At 36.7% G+C, this 12,458-nt stretch overlaps 1 protein-coding gene across 29 annotated transcripts in view; it reads right to left on the reverse strand.

Annotated features, from left to right (window-relative positions):
* DLG2 (discs large MAGUK scaffold protein 2) overlaps window positions 1-12,458 on the reverse strand; it is a 1,043,894-nt gene that overhangs the window by 362,965 nt on the left and 668,471 nt on the right. The gene's annotated exons all lie outside the window — the stretch shown is intronic.

Consider the following 12,458-nt stretch of genomic DNA (forward strand, 5'->3'; position numbering starts at 1 on the left):
TTTCTGGCAAAGTTTTTTTCCTATGATGAGGCATCTGGAAATACAGAGGAAGAAAAAAACAAATTAAAAAAAAACAACATGGGGATAGCACAAGAGGTCAGCAGCACACAATGGGCAGCCTGTCCCCTTCACCTAGTGAAGACTCAGAAACACATTACGGGCTTTGTTTATTTTGAATCTGAACAACTATATGCATCATTACAAAGGGGATAATAGATGTCTGTGAATTTAATGATTTAGCTCTTTTAAGCTGGAAAAAAAAAAAAAAAAAAAAAAAAAACCACCCAAACCACAACAACAACAAACAAAAACCAAAACACCATAAAACTAGAAAAATAATTGGTTTGATAATTCTGTAGCTATACGGAAAGTAAATATTAATTCTGATAAAGATAGTTTTACAGCTCAGTGACAGAAATATTGAAGTTACTCAATGCTGAATTCATTTACAAAAATACTGATACTCTGCAACATACATTATAATTAATTTAAGGAGTGGCTACAAAGAATTCTCTATAGAACTCAAAATATGCTGTTAAAACAACAAATGTAAAAATAACAAGAGAATTAGAATAATCTAGGAGAAACTTCTGAAGCTTTTGAACGTGAACTAAAGTTCTGCATGTAATTCTTCACTAGATGAGATTTAACTTTAGCCTCAAGCAACACGTTACATCTGTGCTGAAAGCTGCAACATGATGCTGAGATTTTAGAGATATAATTTTATATGTAAAATTTTATATGTAAATCAATATCACACTAGACAAAATGAATGCTTGAGCACTTAAGTAAAAAATATTTGATTTGACCCTTTCTAACAAGCCCAATTTTACAAATGCCCCATCTTTAAGCCTACACTACCATCACAGGGGCCAAGACCAAAGTCAGAATTGGGCATGTTTGGCCCCACCACTTCTTCTCGGTTGGACTCCGTTCTTCCAAAGTGCTCAATATTCAAGTTGAGACAAGATGCTTACAGCACTTTGTTTCATTTAGATCCAACAGTTTCTGCAATAGTCACCTTTAGTTATTTAAAAATAGTTGTTTCCTACTCAGATTTAACAATAATGAACAAAGAGCACTTTGGTAAAATTGAGAAAACATATAAGTACTCCACCTATGCATTTCACTAAGAAATGAGGCAGGGGAAATTTAGGCTCGACATCAGGAGGGGGTTCTTCACAGAGAGGGTGGTTGCACACTGGAACAGGCTCCCCAGGGAAGTGGTCACTGCACCGAGCCTGTCTGAATTTAAGAAGAGATTGGACTGTGCACTTAGTCACATAGTCTGAACTTTTGGGTAGACCTGTGCGGTATCAAGAGTTGGACTTGATGATCCTTAAGGGTCCCTTCCAACTCAGGATATTCTATGATTCTATGATTCTATGAAATTATTTGTAAAACTTACTAAATTATAAGAAGCCATTAATCTGTTTTCACTCTCACCCTGGCTACCCATGATGATTCCTAACTACTAGGAATTTTTCGAACTTCTAGTACAAAGATAAAAATCATTATGACAGTCAACAAAAACATTGATCTTACAGCAAAGTAATATGCATACATAACATGGCATACAGATAGTAGCAAGACAGATTGCTTCATTATAAGCATTTAGAAAATACAGCCAGGAAATCAATAAAATTTCAAATCTAAACTTAAGTTTGTTCTGCTTCATCCATGAATGCATATATGTGTGTGAGTCATCCACAGACAGTGAACCCACAGCACAGAGAGAACAAGTGCTACAAATACCAAATTTCAAAGTGCACTGTGTTTATCCACCATCTGTTGTTCAAAATTCCCATAACAATATTTCATAAAACTTCTCAAATTTAAAGTTACTGTGTCAATTTATGAAATACTATAAAAGAAGACGTTTTCATTTAATTTAACTGCAAACTTCTCCAAACACGGCATTGAATCAAAAGGGGGATTATTTTTTGTTGGCTGAATGAAATTGAAAGGGAAGAATATGGGCACATGGAAACATGATCTGACCTCTAATTATCCCAAAGAACAATACCTCAGTGAACATATAAGATTTCCTCCAGATTTCATATAAATTTCAGTCACTACGTACAAAGAATGGTTCTTAGCTTTGCCCAGTGCAAAAAAAAAAAAAAAAATCTTGATTTAAAGTGGTCACAAAATAGACTCGCTACTGAAAAATAAGAAATTAATTTAAACTGGTGAATTCAAACTAGTGATTAAACTCAGCATTGTTTCTATATTTCCAGAAAGCCTCTCCTTTGCCCACCTACTTAAGATCACCCACTCTAGTGAGCCAGCTTGTCAGAAGATCCAGTCTGAAATTTATAAGCTCGTGAGAATGCTTAAATCATTAACAGACAGCAATTCCTAGCAGAAATGTGGCCTGGAAAAGCTGTACTTCAAAAAGCAACAGACCAGTATTTTCAAAGATATAGCACCTTCCATAGGTATGGCTGAATCTTCATTGAAACTGCTTAAACATATTCCAACTTCAGAAAAGAATCCTTGACATATTTACACCACATTACTTCTCCTGTCAGGAATAATCATATTGATTTTCCACTTATAAAAAAAAAAAAAATCTGGATGATGTTCCTACACTGAGTATCATCTTTGAAATAGACAGCATCTCACTCTACTCTGAGTAGGACAGATTCAAGGTTAGTTACTCCTGGTCAGTAATGTGTAGTTAGTCGTAAGTTTTGTTTTCCTTTCTTTAGGTCCTCACTGAATGTTTACCTACTCTCCAGTCCTTAGAAAGATTATTTCACAGATTTAATCAGTCCTTTCTTCTTCATCATGCCTGCAACTAAATTATTATTTTTTTCTTTCTAGCAGAGTAATTGCCTCCTGCATATCAGTTCTAACACTAAAAATCACAAGATTATTTCATCTGAAACTTGCTTCAATTATCTGTATTCTCACAACACTCTCACAGATAATTATCCAGTCTTTTTTTCTATAGAGGATGTCTTTTTTCATTTTGCTTGAAAGCTAAAATTCCATTTTGATTTGACTTTCCTCAGCTCTTTTTCAATATCTGAAGACTTATAGAAATCTTGTATGACAACTTAGAGAACTAATTTAGCACTTCAGATTTTAGTTTTGTGCTTTATCCTTCAAGTAATACCTAGAAAGACATTCTGTTTTCAAGGGGCTCTTTTTGCATTAGAATTTGGGCAGTTACCCTGCAATTAAACCACATATTCCATGAATGAACAAATCAGTTGCCCAACAAAATAAACCAAGAAAAGAGAATGATGATTTTCTTAAGGTTTAGAAAACTCATAGTGATTATAATGAATGTATAAGTCTTCAATATGGTACAACTGGCAACAGAAGGCATCATATGCACTTAAAACTGTTCAATGTGAGTTTACTTTTTAGAAAACTTTTCCCTTTGCTCAACTTCTTATCCACAGAGTGGAAAGCAGCTTTTGGAGGCCGTACAATGTACTCACCCAATGGAGGACAGCTGATGAGATAGCTTATATATTATCATGTTCTCTGGCTCTCTCTCTGCAAAGACTGCTGGTGTTCCCATTATAAAATGTTTCCTGTATCTCGAAATACCAGGGTCACATTCTGTTTTCACAACTCAAAAACAGGTTGTGAGATCTATTACAATATTTTATGACTTTTTCCCACAGAGGATGGAGAAGCCAACAAGAGTGCTGGAGCAGCAGTGAGGAGTAGCAGGAGGTACCTGAGATACAAGACAACTGCCTTGATTCAAGTAAGACACTGGTGAGAGAATAATGCCCCTGGCACACATCACAGAGCTGAAGTGATTAAAAAAGGATGATTAATAGCGCCAAACAAGGTCTAGATGTTCTGTATATCCCATCAGTGAGCCGTCAGCAGCATTGCAGACACTCAGTCCTAATGTAATCCTGTCCATCACTAAAGTAAGCCTGGAAATTAACCATTTCTGCAAAGTACATTAATTTGTTCTGTATTTCCCTGCATCACTTCTCTAGTCCTTGTTTAGTCTTGCTGTTTGCTTAGCCTCTGTAGTATCACTATTTCAATTCTATGCCCCCAGGATGATGTCTTTCTTCCTTTTATTACCTTAAAAACCAACAAACAAACATTGTTTTTTTCTTTCTTGAATATTTTTCAGTATTTCATTACCATATTTCCTTTTCTCTAACTCTCTAGTAAGTTCTGTGATTGCTCTTTTTTGGGTTTCTTATTTTGTCTGATATCGAATTTAATATATTCAAGCTTTCTAGTAGTGTCAAAATGATTTAAGAAACTGCATTCCCTGCATAATTAAATCTAACAGAAATCCAGGGAACGTAACACCAGGTTTAGTTAATCAGCATCTGAAATGCTGCTAAGTAAAACAGAATCTAAGAAAAAAGCAAAGTTCCAGAGTCCTAGGTTTAATAAATATTCAATGAAAATGTCTTTATGCCTTTCTACTTTGGACATCTACTTGTTACACTGCCTTATACAAACATACACTTACAACTAGATTCATGGAATTCCCCAAGAGAAAATTCTTAATTCTTTTCTGTAGAGTTTTTTTTTTTTTTCCCCTCCAAAGTAGGCCATGTGTGAATACCAGATGCTGCAGGAGGCTGAACTTGATTAGACAAGGTAAAGAGGGACAAAGAGGACATTTATCAAGGTGCACTAGGAGAGAGGAAGTGAACTCATAAGTAGCCTGAGGAAGTCTTCAGGAAGCTGAGTAAGTCAAATATGAAAGTGAGAATGAACAGGGGGGAGGGGTAAGATCATGGCTCTCAACAAGAAGGCAGGAAGTTGAGAGAAAGGAAGAATGTAATTCTTCATTCTAGAATAGCTTGTAGTGGTTTGTCTTTGGAATAAGACCTTTGCAGGTCAAGGGAGGTGACTGTCTCCCTCTACTCTGCCCTTGTGAAGCCCCACCTGGAGTACTGCATCCAGGTCTGGAGCCCCCATACAAGGAAGATGTGGATCTGTTAGAACAAGTCCAGAGGAGGGCTACAAAGATTATCAAAGGGCTGGAGCACCTCTCCTATGAAGAAAGGCTGAGAGAGATGGACACGTTCAGCCTGGAGAAGAGAAGGTTCCGCAGAGACCTCACTGTGTTTTTTCAATACTTAAAGGGGTCTTATAAAAAGGATGGGGAAGGACTCTTTACTCAGGTAAATAATGATAGGACAGGAGAGAATGGTCTTAAACTGAAAGATGATAGATTTAAATTAGACATTAGGAGGAAATTCTTCACCGTAAGGGTAGTGAGGCACTGGAACAGGCTGCCCAGAGAAGCTGTGGATGCCCCATCCCTGGAGGTGTTCAAGGCCAGGTTGGATGGGGCCTTGGACAACCTGATCTAGTGGGTGGCATCCCTGCCTATGGCAGGGAGCTTGGAGTTAGATGCTCTTTAAGGTCCTTTCCAAGCCAAGCCATTATATAATTCTATGAAAAAAAAGCCTCAGAGTAGCAGCGTAGCTAGACCACACCCCCCTACTCCTGGTTGAGTCTCATGGGTGGCACAGTGGGCATTTACACTTACAACATGATTATTATTAATAAGTGGTAACTTGGTGGTATAACAACAGAAGAGCCACTACTCTGGAAACCACATTACTTTCGCTCATCCAAGATGATCCTTAAACAGCAGGGACATATTGGTGAAGAAATACTGAAAGAGTCCTGAAAAACATGCGCTGATACTGCCTTCGTTTATGTGTCCTTCACCAAAGAAAGCACACAGTAACTTTATCATCATCATTTAATTCATACGAAATAAAATGAACTGGGGAGAGAAGGACAGTATAACAGAGACAGAAAAAAAGCGGTATTTACTTTCTGTTGGACAGCTAACTAGGAGATGTGAAGAGACAGAAAAAATCTGTCTGTAGGAGTCCAGCAATTTTTAGGAAACAATTGAAATTTGAAGAAAGAGTTGCATAGCATTCTGACTGCTGGTTAGAGTCAAAACTGTCAAAATTGTCTTTTAAGCTACGATATATACAGAAGTAGCTGATAATGAAGATTAATAAACAGAGACAAATATAAATAATACCTTTTTTTTTTCCCTTCTAATTTTACAAGGGTGGCCTTAGGCTACAATTATTATCAGAAAAGCCTCTTGACCTAGAATTTGCATAAATTATAACTGATAAAACTTTGAAATATTTTGTCAAGGGGAATGTTGCCATCTAAGCAAATTGCTTTCAGGTCAAATAAGCAAAAAAAAAAAATTCTCTTCAAACAAAATGACAAATATAATTAATTAAAAATATTTTTGTAGGAGGTATCATAAAGGTTTATGAAAAAATTCCCCACAGAAAACACTTTTCACAAAAGAATCTCAGAGATCTCTAGTAAAAGTGCACAGAAAGATATGGCATTTTCTTTCTGAACTTGTTACATCAGGAACTCCTCTGCATTTGAACCATAAGGTACTCCTCTTCAATTGTTTCCATCTGAACATCAGGAAGCACTTCATTACCATGCAGGTGATGGAGAACTGGCACAACTTGCCCAGAGAGGCTGTGGGGTCTCCTCTTTGGATATCTTCAAAAGCCACCCAGACATGGTCCTGGGCAGCCTGCTCTGGGTGTCCCTGCTTGAGCAGGGGTTGGACCAGAGGGATCCAGAGGTGCCTTCCAACCTCAACCATTCTGTGATTCTGTAATTCCATGAAGAACTACTCAACAGAAACAAGGGTTTGAAGCTCGGAAAATTGGGAAATGAAAGAACGCACAGAATCAAACCTATAAAATGTTGTCTGTTTAAAAAAAGACTTGCGATATATTTATATAACAATATAAATACATAATTAAATGCCAGCCAAACTCAACTGGCCCTGAAGCCATCATTATTTTCATATAATTTAATACACTTGCTGCTGCATGTTTACCAATGTTTTCAGAATTTCATAAAATATGCACAATCTGAAGTTGCTAATTGGCAAATGAAGGGCTTTTCTTTCATTTCTTATTGACTACATTATTCTCTTGAACTTCTTCTAATCGAGGGAGAGCTTAGCATTGTACCTGTGTGAACTGTGCTGTAGCCATCAGGTAAAACCGTTCTGTATGGGTAATTTTGTTAGTATTTCATAGTGGTCCCACTTTTGTTGCTGCATGTACATTGCTTAATGCTTTAAGTACAGTTTTTATTATATACTGTACTAGAAAGTTATGAATCACGGACAATATGGAGATGCTTAAACTGCACCCTAGGCATGGAAAGGTACAGGGTCCTCGCGCTCTGTAAGTCTAAACAGAGATTCTTGCAGCTTTCCACAATGCCTATCTGTATGTTCCACTTTCCTTTTTTTCATTACATCTATGCATGGAAGTGCTCTTTGGGGAAGCAAAATGGAGCTGGGAGACAACCAGACATTCTTGGGAGCTTTCCCAGATACCCTAATTTAAATGTAGCTTGTTCTGTTGAGTGCTGTGCAAACACAGACCCCAAACAACCCAGAAGTTTACAATCTAAATGTAAGAAAATGCATAGAAAACCAGCATACAAACAGATGGGAGAATACAAGAAAACAGTAATATATGCTATTCAGCAAGTGATGCCGAACAAGAACATGGAAAAGCACAATGACAGGGCTCTATTTTGGTAGAAGTGGTGAAAAGAGCTGTCAGCAAGTTCCAGGATAATCGACTTGTTCTAATTAATACTTAATGCTATGTTTTAAGTTACTTCTCCACAAACATCCTGTCCTCATGAGTGTAGTATCTTACATGACAACATAGATAACAAAATACCCACCCTGCATAAATCAGCTGATGTGGGCTTTAACTCTTCTCCCTGCTTTCCTCATTCTCTCTTCCAGCCTTGCCTGGGGCAAGACGAGCTCCCCAAGCTGTGACACTGCTGTGGCCTTGCTTTAGTGCGCTGCACTTAGCTGTGTGCTGAAAACCCCACAGCTTGATATTGTTAACAGAGCTGAAAGGATCTCTTCAAACTAGGGAGCTTCAAATTTGTCATTCTGCAATATTGGAATTCTGACATACAATGACTTATCTGCTTGGAATTAGGAAAAAAAAAAGAAAGAAAAAAAATCAGTAAGATTGACCAAAAATGTCTATGCACTAGGCAGTGAATTATAAACTAAAATAAATAATTTTCTGTTCCCATGAAGTAGATTTTGTAAATGAAATAAGAATGAGAACTAAGGAAAACCACTTTATTCCCCCAGAGATTTGTTTTTGTTTTTAGCAAAATTTGAAGCATAAAGAAAATTTGCATTATCTTTAGTGTCGGGAATGATGGTGATGAAAGATGCAATGAACAGAAGAAGAATTTTGTGTTGCACTTATGGATAAGAAAGAAAACCACAATAGCATAAAAACATCTCTGGCAAAAATAAGCCAGGTCAAGGACAAATCACTGACATAGAGTGCACAGTGAAAGGTGTGAAATATGCCTTAAAAATAAATAATGCGTAGCTGCAGAAGCACAATTCAAACTATTAGTTTCCTATTTGCCTTTTTGGGAGATAAGAATGATCAATGGCAAAGATGGATTAGGTCCCTTGCTCTCATTCCAGGTGAAGAAATTAAGTAGATTCTTCAGTTGTTGCTAAGCTTACACAGATGAAAAGTAGAAAGAAAAATAAGTCACATTCATGTCCATCCAGAAAAAAAAAAGTTTGAATGAAGAAGCATGCCCTTTTGATGATCTCTTCCTGCTTGGCAAGGGACATTTGCTTTCATTATCTGATAAAGTTACTTCAGGGATAAATTTCCTTCCTTTCAAGTTCTTTAATAACTATTTAGAAAAATAACTGAAAAGCCCAGATCTACTGCTTGCATGCCATGAAGAAAATCAGTTAAATCAGAGCTGTCAAATCTTTTTCAACTTAAGTAACAATAGCAAAATCAGAACAATAGTGAAATACTGCAAAACTGCCATCACCTGCAGTTTGGTGGAATATACTCATCTATATTTAAATTAATTAAGTGTTAAAAGCAGTCCTGGATTCTTTAATTGAATTAATAACAATATACTCATTTATCAGTTGTATTGTGTTAACTCCAGGAACGCTAGTCACGAAGCAGAGCTTGATTTTTCTAGCACTTCACAAACAGAACAAGATGACATTTTCAAGGTGCTGAGGGTAGCGTGGTACAACTTTGCCTGGGAAACACATAAGCCTACAATTTGACACACCTACACTGCTTCTCAGCACAGTCCTGAGCTGGTGGGGGTGCGTTAACCACATCACTGGAGAAACAATCCTCATGCACCATGACCTCACTCCTCTCCTTATGTCCACACTAATGGCAAATCACATTGCTCATTGCTCAGCTGTGCTGTATGGGCAAGAGCAGCAGAAATTATAAATGCATAATCCAGCCACCTGCTCAGGTGACAGAACACAACTAAGGTTCTGCATAGCCTGAGGAGGAATGTAAAGGACACTTTAATGCATCTGGAGCAGGTGTAGATTCAAAATCACAGTCTAGCCCTGAAGCACCAATTCAATGTATGACACATTCTGCATACAAACGAGGATTTGATCTGTCCTGTTTATCTGTCTAAATAGGTTTTAAAATCAGTAATTTTGTTGTGGTGCCTATGAGCACATTCACCGGAATCTCAGGAAAAGAGGACCCAGGTTTCTGAGTTGACTCCTGTGGCTGTTGCAGCCAATTCTCTGAAGTAATCCCTGTCGTAAACTGGTTAAGCTGTGTTTCAGAAATTAATCCTACAGGAAAGCTACATCACAAAGTCAGTGTTAGGAGGGATATTTAATAGCTTTGATGGTTAGTAAGCATATTCAATTTCCAGCTTAAATTTATACATGGCCAATTTGGACTCATTTATTATTCTATCAACAGTTTCCTTTGATCTACCTAATTATCTTCCCTATCTGGTGTTTACCCTCAAATGTATTTACAGATTGCAATCATATCTCCTCTCAGCCTTTGCTTTTCTAGACTTAATGGGACAAGTTTTTAGACTCCTCTCAGGAGCCAACCCATTACCTACACTATTCCGATACACCTAATGATGCTTTAACACATAGTATTAATCTCTCTTCATATCTACATCAAATAGCCTATTTTGATATTACTAGGATATATATATATTTACAACTATGTAACATTAGTTTACTTATACAAAAGTAGCTCACAAAAATCTTTCCCATCCTCTCTCAGTTCATGTTTTAGTTATATAGCAAAAATTCCCGTTCTTAGTTATAGGTGCTTAACATACCACTTCGTATGATTAAATTTAATTACATTACTTTTGCATCACTTATTGCGATCACCAACTGATCTCTTTAGGATACTTACATCCTCCTCATGCTGAAAAATCTTCCCAACACTGTGGCATCAGGGAACTTCACTGACACACAGAGTATGCCAAGTAAAAGCTTTTAGTGCTAAAATCATTACTAAACAGAATACATCTCCAGAAGAATCCATGAGGACTCTTCTAATGTTCTCACTCCAGCCTGCCAGTTCCCTCTTCAGAGCAATCCTTGCCATCACCTATAAACACAGGTCCTCCCAGTTTCACAGCCCTTTTCCTAATCCCCATATTCTCCAGCATGACCTGTAATTCCTTTTACATCACCTAAATTGAGAAAAGGGACATCGGTTTTCTTTCCCTAGGAAGAAGTCTGTTACAAAAAAGCTATCAGATTAGTCTGGTACAATCTAGCTTTGCTAAACTGTGTTGAATTTTATCGTTTTCCATTTATTTCCATGACCTCAATATGAAAGAATATTCAAAGCTTTTCTAAGATTAGCATGCCATTTAGCTGAAACTATGGGATACAACACATTTTCTTCTTCCCAATTACATGAACTTGCTATATTCTGCTTCAAATGTGTGACCACTGACTTGATGGAAGTGTTAAAAAACTTATTTAGTTTATTTAAAAATCTAGAAAGGAAACCACCTGTTCTCCCACAACCTAAACACATTTTGGGCTCTTAATTTTTCCTTGCTCCTAACTTCTATTTCTAAATAATTTGCTATCTTGTCTTTCATCCATGTTCAAATTGATGATCCTTAAAAAACATGGAGTCAAAGTACTAGTTTAAAAATAACTATGGCCCAAACCCAATTACTATTATATCTCACTAGACAACACTCCAAAACTCCATACCTGCTATTTTTCTATTTAGAAAATAAACTTCTTTTTTTTTTAAGCCTGAATCAAAAAAAAGAAAAGTCAACTTCTTTCTAAAAGTCTAAATTCTTTCTAAAATACTGACCTTAAAGATGTACCTTTCGCACAGACCAATCCTTTTTTCTACTCTCAATATTCCTTCAAAGGTATCTTTTACTCTGCTTACACCCAGGATCCTTTCTTACAGCTTTTTTCACCACTAAGTTGCAAAACTCATTAAAAGTGTTTCTAACTCTTCTTGATTACCAGTGTTTACCTCTGCAACTCAATAACACTCATTAGGCTTCTCAGAGTTCACCCTTTATAAACTGAGAAACTCAATTAAAACAACACTCTTTTCATTTAAACAATTGATTTTGATAGGACTTGGTCCTAGGTGCTTTGCTAAAATCAGGTCTTCTGTGAGATCTTTATTACTGAGATCTAAAATCAATCAATTTCTTTCTGTTTCAGTCACCATTTGATAAACAAATATATTGGCTGTGCAATCCAGGGATACCTGGTACCTTATTATTAGCACTACATGTCCTCCAGATTAAGAAGTTAAGTCTCTGTAATTCTACAGTCCCCAGTAGTATTTCTCTCAGTAACCAGAATTACTAAAATGGAAACACCATAACCAGACTCAGCTAGAATACAGGGAGATCAATAAGAATAGCCATGGTGATACAGCTGAGAAAATAATTACTATACCAACATTAGACTATATTTTAAAAGTCAGTAACACACCAGAAACAGACTACGACAAGTGCATAAAATCTGAATAACCTCATGGTCCATTTTCCCAACTGCATGTGTACAAAATTATTCAATTGAATATTTATACTATATTTGGATAGAAAGATGAAATTTGATAATAATGATTTCGTTGTTTGGAAGATGAAATCAGCACAGAACAAAGCCTCTGCCTGCTGTGGTTTCTGTGAGCTCTCCACCCTACAGAATTTAGGCTTAAGAATTTTTAAAATCTTTTTTACTTGTTTGTATATATGAAACTACACCTATTAGCTCTATCAACAGACTAAGAAAGACAATTAGTCTGTATCACCCTCTTCATTAGGGCCAGATCCAAAATCCATTAGCGACTGTAAAGAGCCTCCTATTGACTTCATGAGGCTTTGGATCAGTTTATAAGTGCATGCCTAAAGCAAGATGAACATGCCATCTGTTGTTTTCTTTGATGGTCTGATTTCAATTCTCTGCCTATTCCTTAGAATTTCTGGTGGGTGCTTTTTCCTTTTTCCTTTTCTGCATTTTGTTTATCATCAGTTATAATAGCATTCCTCTTCTTCACTGCCTCTGTAAGTCAAAAAGTATAGGATGTTGCCCCTTCTCTAGCTTCTCTTCGTAATATTTT

Source organism: Anser cygnoides, chromosome 1 (assembly GCF_040182565.1).
Source record: "Anser cygnoides isolate HZ-2024a breed goose chromosome 1, Taihu_goose_T2T_genome, whole genome shotgun sequence".
Taxonomy (NCBI): Eukaryota; Metazoa; Chordata; class Aves; order Anseriformes; family Anatidae; genus Anser; species Anser cygnoides.